Source organism: Ailuropoda melanoleuca, chromosome 10 (genome assembly GCF_002007445.2).
Source record: "Ailuropoda melanoleuca isolate Jingjing chromosome 10, ASM200744v2, whole genome shotgun sequence".
NCBI lineage: Eukaryota > Metazoa > Chordata > Mammalia > Carnivora > Ursidae > Ailuropoda > Ailuropoda melanoleuca.
The window spans coordinates 69,344,816-69,357,767 of NC_048227.1; positions in this window are offsets into that span (position 1 = coordinate 69,344,816).

The following is a 12,952-nucleotide window of genomic DNA, read 5'->3' on the forward strand; positions in this document are numbered from 1 at the left end:
ACAATCTAGAAGGGGAAACAAAGATACAACTCCATGGTGGTAGTTTTTGTTAAATCCTATAGGAAAGGTGAGATTAAGGTGCTCTAGGAGCATAGATGGGAAGTGCAGAAGAGAGGGGCGCCTGGGTGGTGCAGTTGTTAAGCGTCTGCCTTCGGCTCAGGGCGTGATACCAGCGTTCTGGGATCGAGCCCCACATCAGGCTTCTCTGCTGGGAGCCTGCTTCTTCCTCTCCCACTCCCCCTGCTTGTGTTCCCTCTCTCGCTGGCTGTCTCTCTCTGTCAAAGAAATAAAATAAAATCTTTAAAAGGAAAAAAAAAGGAAGTGCAGAAGAGGGTAGCAGGGATTTACAAGGGGAATAAAATTGGTGCAAGACTTTAAAGGCTGAAGAAAAGTATCATAAAGAGCATTTTAGGCCTAAAGAGATGCAATGGTGGAAGGCAGAGAGATATGAAACTACAAGAATTTCAAATGGGTCAAAATGGTGAAGGCATGTGGGAAAGTGGGTGATTTGGCCAAAGATATATGAAAAATGGATTGGGGCACATTATAAATGGCACAGAATGTCATACTAAAGAGTCTGGACTTTATTCAGTATGAAATGGGACCATAAAAGTCTTTGAGAAGGTTTGTGTCTTTATTTTGGAATAGCAATTTGAAAATTGCTTCTAGACTTAGAGGGAGACTGATCCTACAAGTTAAGGCTTGTGATTAAACAAATACAGGGCATGCTGCTCTCCCTATTTCCTTCTTGGAGATTCACTGTGGACATTAACAGATTAAAGGTGCAGAAAAACTGCGTTAAGCCATTAATGTTTTTTAACCTGCTGTTTCCTAAAAGTGAATGATCATGGGACTCTCTCTTTTTTTTTTTTTTTTTCACCTTTTGCCTTCTCTCTCCTGCAGTATAATTTAGGGAATTCCATTTTGTAAAGAAAACTCTTTCAGTTGTGTGGAATCTGGATAAGATGGCATGGGATTTGAGGCTGAGGGCTAATAAGGGAGAGATATAAGTGAGATACATACGATTTCACTAACAATAAATAGCATCTATTTTGATATTAATGTTTTTTTAATTTTTTAAAGATCTGTTTTTTTGTTTTTCAGAGAGAGAGAGAGAGAGAACAGCAGGCAGAGGGATAAGCAGTCTCCCCTTGGAGCAGGGAGCCCCATGCAGGACTCAATCCCAGGACCCTGGGATCATGACCAGAGCCTAAGGCAGACACTTAACTGACTGAGCCACCCAGGCGTCCCTAATGTTTATTTTTAAATTATGGAATTATTGATGCCCTAGCCTCAAATGTTTATGCAGAGAAATATTAATTTCCATTGAAATTAAATGAGCAAATTCAACTTTTTTGAAACTTCTTCTCAAAATACCCATTATAAGACCATCATGAGAGATTCTTTAAGTGGTACATAACTGATTTTCTTCACTAATGTTCATTTTAAAGGAACTGCACAATCCCTTTAAAAAAAAATCTTGGCAAAATACAGCTCTGTTAGTTACAGTTACTACTGTCAGTTTTTAAAATACTCGTAGCTGTGAATAACATCAGTGAATGAAATCCATTTGCTGTCTGTGGCTGGAAAGTCTACAGTTTTTGAAAGCTGGAATTACTTGGGAGGGGCCATTCAAATGTGTCATGGAGGAGATACTAACCTCACTGTTTCCCCTTAAAATCTGGCCCACACAAAATGCCAAAATACTTGCAATATGTTCAAATGAAGCCAATTTTTAATTTTCTAAAATTGGAAAAATAATGGCGTATTGTAAAATTTATATAGACCTTCTTGTTCTCAATTAGATGAATCATTTGTAGTAAATATTAAAAACCCCATCATTTTCATGAATTCTGGAGTACCATATTGTAGGTATTCCTAGAGGTATCTTTTCCTTTAGCTTAGAGAATTCCATTTCCCCTTGTTTCTTAAGACTGTTAGTTTGTAGGTAACTGCAATATCAGGTCCAAATTCCTTTCCAAAACACAGAAAATATTTTCCTGTGGAACACTAACACTAAAAATAGGAGAGCTTTTTTGGCTTATAACTACTGAAAATTATAACATTTAAAGAGAGCAGAGTGAGTTAAATTGCTATGTTAGCTAAATCTTACGTTGGCTCTACAAATCTGTTATATTTAAACTATAAGGATCTGTTTTTATATTTCTTTAAATGAATTTAAAAAAGAAAGTACTATTTTTTCCTAACCCTTTACATCACTTGGCATTAAATATTTCTTTTTCACATTGTTCAAGAAAGATATTTCTGTAACTTGGTTACAATGCATCATCTGTTTCAGTTCTTAACTTGCTCAAAAGGGAGTCTTTTCCTTATTCACATGACCTTGAGTTTTTGATGTATAGTTCATTTCTTACCAGGTTTTCTTTTTATATATTTTTTCATTTCTTGTATTTTGATCATATAAGGTTTTGTGATGAGAAATTTGGCTATCATAGCTTTGGGCATATTTATCTCCCTTCTTTATTTCTAACCAATTAGGATAGGTTCCTTTTTATCCATAGAATAACTACTTGTGAATTGTCAAGACAGATTTCCAATAATCTTAAGAATATTGAAGCCCATAAATTCTGTCTCTAATGGATACCGCTTTTCACACCTCCGTAAGAATCCTTAGGAGGTAATCTTCAGACTGGCAACCTGACAGCTTTACATATTATGTAATTTTTCAAATCTTTCACACAAGAAGCAATGCAATGAAGAGAAAATTCTCTACTGGAGGACTTTCCCTTATGTAGGAGACAGAGATCCTCTAACACGGAACAGTATTGGGGAATGCAGGTTTGTCCCTTGAGGCCATTTAGAAATAGCTATAGATGAATATCAAATTGGGACGTGAGAAAATAAGGATTGACTAAAATGGTTGATGTTGGAAGTCAGAATGACATGCATATTTGGCTCAGAATTTCATTCAAATGTTGTACTGGGCAAAAACCCTACTACTTCCTACCTATTTAATATCTATGTGGGAGGGAAAATTTGGACTCAACAAAAAACAAGCTCAACAAGATTTAAAGAGCCAAAGATTTAAATATTGTGTGAATCATGTGCTCTGAGTAACTCCAAAAAAGCTGTGAACGTGTCTCAATGCACAAGGCAATGAAGTCTTAGTGGGTCAGCTTGCCTCAGACACAACTGACTCAGAGAAGCATGTGGAACAGTGTTGGGATAGATTCTAACTCATTTGTTTTATGTACACTAGGGACTATTATAACGTATTAGTAAGGAAATTAACAGCTGTAATAAAACAAAGAAATAGATGGCTAGTATGCCAAGAATGTAAGCAGCTCCTTATTTGTCAATATTGCTAACAGAAACGAAGTGCTGTTTTATGAAAACATTCCTCAGAAATTTTACAGGATTCTGTTTTAGTATAAAACAATCTTTAATGCTTATTAAAACTTAATAAGCCATTGTAGAAGACTGCATTTTAATGAAAAACATTCTTTTCAATAATTTCATTCAAAATCAATGATTCCATTGCCCAGGAACCAGTTCTGATATGTTTGGGAAACTATTCATAGAAAAATAACAACATGTCACATACCTGATAATCTCTTACTGTTTATTTCCATGAAGAATTAGGATATTCCTGTGTTTTTGGAATTCTAAACAAAGAGCAATCAGGGAAAATCCATATCAGAGATTTGTTAGAATTCCTATCACCTCTAGTTACCATTGGAACATTGAATTATTTTTGAATTTTCTTGCCTGTCTCCTATACCCACCATGTTTTAAAAAAAAAATGTGTGGCACATGTCCATTGTTAGCAAATGTAAGCCATTACTAAGTGTATTCACTTAGTTTTTTATCCCTTACTTAGTTTTAAGGTGTCAGTGTCCCTGTAGACATTTGGTTGCCTGAAACTCATTCTGTAATAGATTTTTCGGCAAAGGCCTGTGGGAACACTCTTCTCTGAGATCTTGCATGGTGACTACAGCTTGTATGGGACTTGGAAATTGGTTTTGCAGGATATAAAATCCTTGACTTCCACTTGTTTTCCATGAATATTTAAAATACTTACTCTATTTTCTTCTGGCATTAATGTCAGCTGAAAAGTCTGATGAGTGTCTAATTTTCTTTTCCTTGTACATCACTTGTTACTTTTGCCTAGGTACTCAAAAGTTTTTAAATCCAGTATATTACTAGATAATGTCTTAGTGTTGGTTATTCTAGGTGGATATTCTTAGGTATGAAATATGCTTTTTAAATTCAGTGTTTCATTTTTTTCTCCTAGGAAAGTGTTCTTAAATTATAGTTTCATTTTTTTTTTCCTTTTCTTACTTTGGCTTTCCTACCTAGAGACTCCTGTTATCTATATGTTGGATCTTCTTTATCTATCTTTGATATATATCACTTTATCTTAAATCCATTTCCTTCTCTTATATTTTATTTCTAATTTTCTCTTTTTTAAACTTCTATTTATTTTATTCACTTGCTTATATTCTATCCCTTTTTTTCCCAATTACTTTTATGCTGTATTAGGTTAACCTTCATTTCTGAAACTATTTAGTTTTTAATTCTTTCCTGGGTTCTACCATGTCATTTCTGAGTGTTTCTAATTCAAATCCGAATGTTGCTCTTTCAAGATTTATAATTTTTGTTCAAAATCCTTTAGTTTGTTTTGAAGTGGAAGCTATAGTTTTGGTATATTTTGTGGGCATGTCTCAGTCTGGGTGCTTTCATTTTCTGTAGACATGTTATTCTGCTCCTTTTCTTTTTTCCATATATTAGTTTTAAATGCATTTTCACTTTGCTCATTGTGGTGGGTTGAATAGTGTCTCCCAGAAATTTATAACCATATGGAACTTTTGGATGTGACCTTATTTAAAAGTGGAGTCTCTGCAGATGTAATTAGTTAAGGACTTCAAGATGAAATCATCCTGGATTTAGGGATTGGTTGTTCTAATAAGAGGAGAGGACAAAGGAGAAACACAAAGAGTAGAAAGCAGTGTGAAGATGGAGACAGAGATTGGAATGATGTGTCTACAAGCTGAGGAACATGAAGGTCTACTAGCAACCTCCAAAAGCTAGGAGAAAGGCATAGGGTAGTTTCTCCCTCAAAGCTTCCAAAGATGAACCAACTCTATGGACATTTTGGTTTTAGATTTCTGGTCTCCTGAACTCTGAGAGAATAAATATCTTTTTAAGTCACCCAGTTTCTGGTAATTTCTTAGAGGAGTCCTGGGAAGAGAGTACAATACTTTCCTTTTGTCCTTTTTAATGTGAAATTATTTTTCCAGAAATTTTAGAAGTAACCATGGTTCAGAGTGACTTTTCTAACTTCACAGAGTTCCTGTTTCTGTTGTGTTTATGTGTATGCATATGTAAGTGTTCAAAGATAAAGCAGCTTAATTTCTGAGATTGCCTGGCTTTTATTTTGATCTTTCCTTTCCTTTATATTCTGTTCAATTTGGATTGAGTCCTGGCTACTCAATTTCAAGAATTCATGGAGCTGGCCTGCTACAGCCTTGTCAGCCTCACTGTGAATCTCTTTTACTCATTTGCTTTTTTTATTTGTTTGTTTTGTTTTTTAAAAAGATATATCTCTGTATTTCAGAGAGAGCAAGCAATAGTGCACACTTGAGTGGAGGGCGGGGCATAAGGAGAGAATCTTTGAGCAGACTCCTGGCTGAGCATGGATTAGGAAGCCCAAGGTGGGCGTCTATCTCATCACCTATGAGATCACAACCTGAGCTGAAACCAAGAGTCGGATGCTTAACTGACTGGGCCACCCAGACACCCCCACTCACTTGCTTTTGGATTTAGTTAAATTCCCAGTTTTAGGTGTTTCTCTCTAATGGGCATGCAACATTTTCCAATGAATATCTATTGGCTATTTTGGTTATTTTCTTTCTCCCTCCCAGATGGCAATAGCATGCAGGTCTTGCTGCTATTGGCTTTTTGTCCCTATCCTCTTGTTCTGGAGTTTGTGGGAACGCCTTGTTGCATAGCTTTATATCAGATGTTTTCTGTGGGTTTTTGGTTTTGCTATATAATTGCTCTGTCTGATTCTGTGAGGGGGGATCCAGGAAAATTAAAAAGTTGTATCATCAACCATCACCATCAACTTCTAAGAATCTTTTATGCTTAATTTAGCTGTAAAAAATTTTAGTTTGCATCATGATATTTTCTATATAACTAAGATATATCTCCCATGTATCATTTAATAATTAAATAATAACACACCCTACCCTGTATATTTCCTAAATTGAAGTCAGTGTGTTTTGGTTTTCTTTTTGAAAAAGTCATTGAGTTAAGAATAGCTGATAACTTTAAATGTTAAAACCAAAATATACTTAAAATTTGGTTTGGGTTTTTAAATGGCTCATACAATCCCTTATTGGTATTTCCTCGTTTCTTTCCTTCTTCCCTTATACCTTTTTCTTCTTACACATGCAAAATATTTGAAAAGTCATAGTTTTATAAAGCTATTTTAAACACTAGTGTCTACTTCTCTCCTTCCTCCTCACTTTTCTCCACTCCAGAAAACTTTTAGTTTGTTGAGCTGATTCTTCACCAATTGGCTTCCATGTCTCTAAATTAAATTCTTATTTTGCTTCTTCCTTATTATTTCAGTTTTAGGCGTTACTCTTAATTTTTTATCAGGATAAAGATTCACCTATCTTTTACTCCCCCCACCCTGCATGGCTTTCTTTATGCCAACACTCATGCATGTTCGTGTTCCTTCATCCTCCCTATTTAATTATACAATACTTTTGCTTCAATAAAGATTTATTTTGTTAGATCACTGTCTACATGATTATGACAGTTTAAGTGCTACTTACAACTTCCTTTCAAGAGTTAATAATTATCTTATTAATTGTTTACTTGGTTTTCCATGTCTTTATCACTAATGGTTGCCAAAATTCTGTCAGCTGTTTAAGGTCTTCAGATTCATGAGATCAAACATCACTGTCATCTTGAAGACCTCTGACCTGAGCCTCTGGGTTTTTCCAGTTGCCATTGGTTGCCCTATATCTTAGTCCATTGGGCTGCTATAACAAAATACCACAGACGGGGGGCTTGTGACAGCAGACATTTACTGCTTACTGTTCTGGCAACTGGAAGTCCAACATCAGGGTGCCAGCATGGTTGGGTTCAAGTAAGGGTCTTCTTCCAGGTTGCAGATTTTTATGATGTAAATATTCAGTTTTCTCTCTCTACTGTTGGCCATTTGGACCTTCAGTTCTCCTTCCCTATAAACTAGTGGTTCTAATCGAAGGTAATTTTACCCCCTTGGAGATATTTGGCAATGTCTGGAGACATTTTTGTTTGTCACAACTGGGATTGCTGGTAGTATCTATTGGGTAGAGACAGGAATGCTGCTAAATATTCCAAAGTGCACAAGACACTATCCCACAATAAAGAATTATATGGCCAACAATGTCAATAATGCTGAGGTTGAGAAACCCTGCTCTAAACCATGCACTCTTGCCAAGGATGATATTGCAAGGAAGCAAAAAAATATTTTTAAGGATTGGAAGAGGGCATGTTTTAGTTATTACAATGGCTCATGGCCCTTCAAAGGGTCACAGTACAAAAGCAGATATGCAGTGTATCTGTGGTATTGAAATTTAATGGCAGGGACAATTTGGGGGAAAAAAATGACTTAAAAGTTTGCTTAGGAGATAAATAGTGAAAAAAGTGTTGAGAAACTACTCCAAACTGAAGAAAGTTTGTTATTACAAGTCAAGTTTGATGGAAATACATTTGCAATTCAGATTCAAGAGGACAGGAGGAAGGGCAGAAAAACAATACAGTAAAGATTGAGGACTAGTAAGAGTTTCTGCATGATTGTGAAAAAGAGCCATGCTGATGGAACTACAGGGAGGGTAGATACTCCTTTCATAGTATTCAGGAATAAGAATGATCCCTAATTTTTCAACAGAAGTGATCTTGCCCATCATTCCTTTCACAGACCCCACCCCAGTCTCCTCCTGAGTAAGCCAGGTAGAGTTGGAATAAATCTTCTCTACCAGTTATTAGCCATGAGGACTTGCTATCTCTGGGTTTAAGTTTATTCACTTGTGAGAAAAGGGGAAAGAATTCTATCTTCTAGGGTTGCTGAGAGGACTACAGATATATACACAATGCCTAACTCAGAAGATGAGAGCTATAATAGTGCTATTTTAAAATAACATTTTAAGTAAAATATTCTTTATGTAAGTTATATACAAACACAGTAAATTCACCAGGGCTAACTCACAAATGTACCCCAGTCACCTTCGGTCAATTCAGATTGCGCAATATTCTCTTGCTAGCTAGTGGAGAATTCGCTGTGACCACTGGGAGATATGTACTTTGGTGAGCTGTGTGTACCTGAAAATTTGCCTGTGGCAGCAATGTGAGAAGTGGGGAGTGGTCTACATCAATCTGTAATTGAAGGGAATGGGTATATTTGTTAATGCATCTGATGCATACACAGATGATAAAATGGAAGCCCCATAGCTCTGTGTGAATTTGGTCTGTCTCCAGGTGTAAACGTATTGATTCCAACTCACTATGACAGCAAAATTTGCTTTTTTGTTGTTGTTGTTGTTCCATGCTGAAGAAGCTTAAATTGAAGGGCCTTTGTGTTCATCTCAGTTTCACTAGAAGGACAGAGATAGCAGAAATCAAACAATTACAATGTATACTGTGCAACGATTTTCAAATGCTCATCTAAGCCCTTGAAGAGGTGGCACAGATGGACATGACCTTGATAACTTGGGCACAATTGATCACAGCAAAACCCAAGGATATTTGGCTTCATGTCCCTTATGAAGTTGTTATTATAAAACCTACTACATTCCATATTTCTGTGTTAAAAGCCTAACACAGTTGCTAGTTAAATAGTGAGACTTCAGGCATTGGAATGGCAAAAATCATGCACAAGCTTTATGAGGCCAATTTGTTAAATGATTTGGTCTGTTCTAGAAGTCATGAGATGAGTCAGGATATCTGATCACAAGTTATGGAAGATATCGTGTTAATCTTTCAGAGGGGGTATTCTGCTTAACACGTCAGTTGGCATCGATGTAGTCACATTCTGGTGTTTGTGCAGCAGGTAAAAGAGAAAATATGGCAGAATTCTTGTTTAGAGAATTACATCTTATTGTGTGTTCAGTCTTGTCAGTTTCATCTCAAAGTGTAAGACAATGCTTGTTCTATGTGGTGGAGACTCATTTATACTGATGGGGCCCCTACTCTGTTAGAAAAAAAAAATTAGGATTTTCTGGCTATCTAACAAATAGATGCCTCATATTTTCATTACCACCATTGCTGCAACATTGTGCACTTGCCACTCTGAAATTGCCTTTGCAACACAAGGGTGTTTATTGCACCGAGAACCGTAAACGTCGTCAGAGACTATGCTTTAAACTATTGCCTTTTCCTTGTTTTTAGTGAAAAGTAATATTAAGCATATTGTCTACCCTTTCCATTAAGATAAATCAAGTATTTATTCATTTTACAAATATATATTTAGTACTACAACATGCAAGACAGTCTTCCAGGTACTAAGAATGAAACAAGAAAACAGAGCAACTTGGCCTTCATGGAAACTACGTCCTGGCAAGAGGAGACTAATGACAGCAATATAAAAAAAATAATATAAAGACTTAGCTAGTTAGAAAAAAAATGGAGGAAAACAATATGCAATGTTGGGTACATGTTTGTAATTTTGGCTAACATGTCAAGGGAAGCTTTCACTGAGAAAATGAGTTTTGAGTAAAGATGTGAAAGAGTGAAAGGGCTAGCACATGTCCGTGGAAAAGGAATCCCAAGAAGAGGTCACAATAGATGCAAAGGCCTTGAGATGGGAATGTGGTTGGCAATTTTGAGAAAAAAGAAGAAGGCCGTGTGGGTCTAGTACACGGAGCAGAGGGCAGAGTATTAGCAAATGAGGTCAGAGATAAGAAAATACAGATCATGGAAGGCCCTCTAGCCATAGAAAAGACTTTGGCTTTTATTATGCATTTGAAAATATTAAATTTTTCCATTTCTTTTTGACCTTTTCTCTGATAGCAGTACTATTCATGTAGCCTTAAAAAGAATTCAATTGTTATAGTAGGAAGGCAAGGAGAGGACAACAGTATGCATGTATGTAGTCTTTCTCTATCCATGTACCTAATTTATTTTTAGAGGTTGGGGATGTTCCAAGTGGCAATAAAGCAGGAATGCAAAGAGAAAGAAAGTTAATATTCAAGGTTTTTTTGTTTTGTTTTGTTTTGACTTTCAGAGAGGCTCTTGAGTATTAAAAGGAAAGCCCTTGGGGTTGTAAAACACTGATTATTCTCTTAACAGGCCTAGAAAGAGAAAGAGACTGAGGACCCTCTGTCCCTGCCCTACCTCAGGAGGAGCTGGGTGATTCCAGAAGGAGCTGGGTGATTCCAGAAGGAAGAGAGTGGCTGGGTGTGACCTCTGTGTGGGTGTGGGGAGGGGAGCATGTGGAAGTGGAGCCGGGGCCTGTGCTTGTGGAGAAGTGGAAGTTTCAATAGAGGCAGAGGACAGAGAGGCTGAGTAACTTGGTGGCCATTGCCAGGAAGCATTTGCAAGCCAGTGTCTATGGAAAAGTGCAACAAGCCCTACATCTAAGCTGCCTACTGCCTGGGAGACTATCTAGTAGAAGGACAGGCATGTACGCTCTGAAATTTTGCCGAGCAACCCCCTCCTTCCCACAATCATGAGCATATCCCTGCAAGGACCTATAAAATCCTCCTGTTCATGCCCTGCAAACAAAGAGATGGGTACATGTTGGGGCATTAGATGTCAGGAAGAAAAGGATTCAGGCCTGATGTTGAAAAGAAACTGGACAGCAGGGCAAACAGCCAGGTTATACCTCATTAAGGTAGAACAGTTGCCTTGCTGATTGCCAGATGTTTGATCTATTTTAATAATGATTACGAATATAAAAAAAGGAATTTTAAAAATCTTATGAATATGAAAATATTAAAATTTTCCGTTTCATTTTGACCTTATCTCTGATAAGCAGAATCATTTGTGTAGCTTGAAAAAGAATTAGGATTGTCAGAGTAGGAATGCAAAGAGAAGAAAACAGTATTTTTTGGGGGGGCACGGGTGTTGCAAACTAGTAATAAAGAAGAAATGCAAAGAGAAAGAAATATCACTTTTGTAGAGTAACAAATTAGTAATTTATTTGTTTATTATATCTAAAGATTATTTATTTAGAGAGAAAGAGAGAGAGCACAAATGAGCAGGGGAGGGGGCAGAGGGAGAGAACCTTTCAAACTTGATCCCCGAACCCATGAGATAATGACCTGAGCTGAAAGGGAGTCAGAGGCCCAACCAATTGAGCCACCCAGGTGCCCCAGTAATTTAATTAGTGACTTACAGTATGGATCACTTATCCTTTGGCAAATGTATTTGGGCAGGATATTTACTTAAATATATACATAGAACAGACATGGTAACTTTCAGAGACTTCTTTAGGAAAATTCCATTTCAGATATAGACTCCCTGGTAAAAAGAAGTCTTATTAACTTTTATTTTGTGCAAATATAGCTGATTTACATAATAAATCCATTTGTTAATTTATTTATTAAATACATATGTATATTACCTAGTATGTACTACTGCGGTATTGAGTGGAGAAAAGTCATTGTCCTTCACCTGACAGAAGTCCTCAAGCATTAAGCTAACCAATCCTCAAAAACCAAGTCAGCTCTGGACTCTATGCTTTTTCCCTGTTCCTTCTCACTCCAAACCAAGTTGACTGTGTGGCCCCCACCAATCACATATTTTCTATTTATCCTCTTTGTTTTTTTATATTTTTTATCTTATAAAAGCTCTCTGTGTTCTGCTCCACTTCGCAGTTGTCCAAAAAGAGTCTGTCTGTTCCATGAAGTGTTAAATAAGATTTTTTTCCTATCAGCTAAATTGTCTTGATCCTTTTTTAACAGTAGATAAATACCTAAAGAAAATAATTATAGTTTGAGCCCTGTTCTAGAAATATTTAGTCAAATAATAAGCCTAGATTACATAAACTATAGTATTTACATGAAAGATCTAACTAGTTTATGCATGCACAGATTAATCCAGGGGTCTGCAAATTATAGCCCATGGACAAATCTGACATTCTACCTATTTTGATAAAAAAGTTTTATTGGAACACATCCTTACCCATTTGTTTACATATTGTCTACTACTGTTTTTGAGCTAGAAACAGTGGAGTTGAGTGGTTGTTATAGTTCGTTTCGGGCCACTAAGCCTAAAATATTTACTGTCTAGGTTTTTACAAAAAATACGGAACTTGAGGATCTTAGTCTCCTTGTGGCTCAGTTTACCCATTGGCAAAACAACTGTGCTAAGACCTGTATCCTGGACATGCTATGATGATGGAATGGAATGAGAGTGGCGAGGACCCTGGCACCAGGCCTGGGACACAGGAGGTGGTCCATAAATGCTGGCTACTGTTACAATTATTCTCGATGCTGGCGCCGCATGTCACATAGCACCCCACATGCCCCATCAGTTGGGTCAGAGCTTCCCAACAACATTCCAGATACCCAGGCTGCTTCGGCAACAGCGTGTTTGCCTCCTCCAAAGATTCCTCACTGCAAACTCCTAAACTACTTCATTGGAAGAAGAATAAAAATTAAAAACAAAAGCCCTGATTAGCACAGGATTCCCTGTAATTGACTGCTGCCTTCAAAGTGGGTAATAAAGGCATGCTGAGCCATGGGGAAAAAAATATATTATTTTATTTATTAATCTAAATATAACTTGAGGCAAGGAAGTTTGAAAATTTTTGAGTTGCACAAGCAGCAGCCTTTCCAAGGGGTTTAGGGCAATGGGAGATGGAATCATATTTACGTGTAAGATAGTGTTTTTATCACTTTTATAACCAAAACATCAAGTCTATAAATATATGTGATGACATGTATATTCAAAGCTTTGAGTTTCTCAACGTTATTAAATAAAAGCTGCAGCA